Source organism: Convolutriloba macropyga, chromosome 3 (assembly GCF_964194025.1).
Source record: "Convolutriloba macropyga chromosome 3, txConMacr16.3, whole genome shotgun sequence".
NCBI lineage: Eukaryota > Metazoa > Xenacoelomorpha > Acoela > Convolutidae > Convolutriloba > Convolutriloba macropyga.
The window spans coordinates 50089755-50093138 of record NC_134470.1 but is presented as its reverse complement, the minus strand read 5'-3'; positions in this window follow the sequence as shown (position 1 = coordinate 50093138).

Here is a 3384-nt window from a genome sequence, read left to right as displayed (position 1 = left end):
CTCTCAAAGTTTTGCGGTTTCCTGCACAGATAAAAACGTATCATTGGTTGTACATCAACGTTTATGTACCACTATTTGCTGTTTCATTGCCTTAGTTCTTCAAAGTTTGGAAAATGGAAATATACTCTCGTTCAATTTTAAAAAATACAATCAATTCATTGAAGAATGTGGAGGTATTTGACCATCAGGTTATCTTTTCTAAATTTAAGTTATTGCAATCTTAAACAAATTGCGGAAAGTGAAAAATATGAAAATATCACATGAGCTGATTGAGAGTTTAATCATGAAATGTGGGCTGCCTGCTAAGAAATTCTGTACAAATCCAATTGAAGGCTAGCTGAAGCACAACTCTATGTAGAATACAGCTGCTTGACCAACTTCGGCTGTTTTTGACACAACCAAGCAAAGCGAAATCCCTAATCGATTAAAAAGAATGTTTTTTCCTAAGTAAAATCTTGAATGGAGGAAATACAATAATAACAAGTTTTACATGCATAAAGAAACCGCAGCAACTTAATGAAGCCATTCTCAATTTTGTAACACTCAAGTAGAGCTTGAAAACACTGAGATTATCGATTCTGAGTCTGGCATTCATTTTTTATTTCCCAGTTTCTCGTAAGACAGCTTTTGAAAACACTTTTGTATTCAGTGTTAGTGTTATTTATTTTATCAGCTCAAGTTCAACGTTCCCACTGTATCTGGAATTGTGACAACGTTTTCAAAAATTGTTTTGATATCGTTGCAGAGGTCTTAAAATACATTTGTTAGATTTGGAATGGAAAACATTCCAATTATTAGATACTTTACGACAAAATTTCATTAAAATTTCGTATTGTAGAACAGTTAAAAAGACAATAAGACCAAATATATGTTCTTACGATTCAATCTTACGAAAAAAGATTACATCTATTGAATGATTATACTCAAAAAAATATACGACACAATTCTTCTCGTTAGATCTAATACGCTTTGCCAGGAACACGAACCTTCAACACTTTACAGTGTCACATCACAACCAATTTCTATGTCGAACTCCAATCACAAAATTTTGGTACACAAAAACTAGTCGATCAGAAAACCGAAAAAAATCATTATCTGTGTCGTATATATGAAAACTATCTCAAGGCAAAAATTTTTGTCATTAATTGAAGCGAACAAAAAATGATTACCAGACTTTTTATTGCAAACAGAAAACTTTTAAACCAGTTTTATGAATGATAATGCTTATTCGTGCAATTATTGTAAGGAGATTTCAAGCAACAAATTATATTCCTGAATCTTATTTTTGATAGTCAAGTGAATGGTTAGTTTCCAAAATAATTTTGAATAGAGCAATATAGTTTTAGTGAAATCTACTGCATAATTGGTTCATTTGGGACCTTTGCGAGTTGCGACCCCACTATCTTCATTTATTGCAATCCCATGCTCTACACTGAGCCAACTGTTTCACACTGAGAGAGGCTTATCATGCTCTCCTAAATTTAGCTATCCTTTCGAGGTCCATTTTATGATCACAATTTCCTTACCAGACTGTATGCTCTAACACATAAACAGCTACGCAAAAAATCCATTGACTTAGGAAGACAGACAACTGGCAATGGCCTAGCCGAGTACTGATTTGTACTTGAAGTTCAGTTCAGGACAAGTTCCAAACAAATTGGTAGGTGCTCTGCTAAATTTTAAAAAATCAAATTGTGTTTTTAAGTTTTTATCGTGAAGATAATCATTATAAAATAAAAAAGAAATGTGGTTTTTATGGACTTGTTTATTGGAAGCGGAGAAATGCATCTGTTTGTTTAAAAATCATGGCTTGAAAATAGCTCGAAAAAAAATTGAGGACCACTAGAACGGTTTTTATTTAATAAAGTCATACCACGTTCTTCAGTTAAGAGCCGTTAAGCTGATGAATCCAATTACGCAGAAAGACAGTTATACCTAATAACCGTTCGCTAAGATAGAGGATTGAGGAAACGCCTGATTGAAGCAACTGGTTTTCAGTGAGTTGAAAATGTGGCCGCTGTTGCTGCTTTTATGTGGAAAATTTTAATGGCAATGAGTGAATTTTCAAGATTTTTTATATTGATTGATAGAAATTTTTAGTTAAAATAGACACAAACCTGGGTGATGAAAAACGAATCGCTAGTTGTGTTTAAAACCATTGTTTATCTGACTTCAAATTTAATGGTAGCTGTTATTAATTCTTTAAAGTTCTAATGGTAGAAAAAACTTACTATGCAAAACAATTTTTGGATAATAATTTCGATATCATACTGACACTTTCTCTTGCTTGCTGACAAATTCCTATCAAGGATTTGATATTTTGCTTTACACTTAGTGGTGCAAACTTTATAGAAAATAGTCCAATTCTGAGTTCTAAATCACGAGAAAACTCCCTTTTTAAAACTTTTGGACATTAATATTTTGCATTTCCAAGCATGGGTTGGAATAGTTGGTAGTAAGGTTCACGAATATATCATTGTTGTATTGAACTATATATTGTCTATATTCCAATACAAGCAAGTTTTAGGGTCAACGTAATTAGTATAGAAAAATCATTTTGAGAAAAAATATATTTAAACGACAGCGAAAATGATTGGTCGACTTACGAGAGAAAACCATTGAAAATAATATTGCGTTATATAGAAAGCGCCCGAGTTGAGAAATTGGTTCTCACTGATTAAAAAGTGTCATCAGATTTTCAGATGTGATAAAAATTTGCTGCACTGAGTGGAGTTGAAATGATTCATGAAATTTCTGGATAATGAAAAATATGGAAGACTCAGTACCGTAGCCTTGCTGCTGTATTGAAACTTAGTGATTGTGGTGAGTTTTTACCAAATATAAGATAAGTTTTGATTAAAATTCGGCTACCGGTGAACTTCTTGTAACTATTGTCTAATTTTGATTAAAAAAAACCTTTTCTATCTATTAACTAAGTCAATTACATCTTTCGGTCTAAAGTCTCACTAGTTGCTGGTATTGATTTCATTAATTTTGGATTCATTTTTCTCAATTAAAAGTTTAAACAGACTAGAGCATTTTTGGGAAACAAATAGAACGCTTCTAACAAGCAGACGGATCACCATAGACTATAGCAAAATGACTTTGATGATAAAATAACATTATTTTGAAAAGTTACCTATATCCTAATGGTTTTGAGAAAAAAAATTGCATTAAATATAAAGATTTTGTATAGTTATATTCTATTGCATTAAATGTTGGTTTTGTGAAATGAGTACCTCCAGACATTTTGAAATTGTCTGCTATTCAACTTTTATATTGCCACAGTGCCAATATCGATTTTCAGTTACATGAAGTTCTTTTCCTCTGGCTATAAAGTTTCAGTATTTATTGACCATATACACTACAAATCTGATAGCTAGG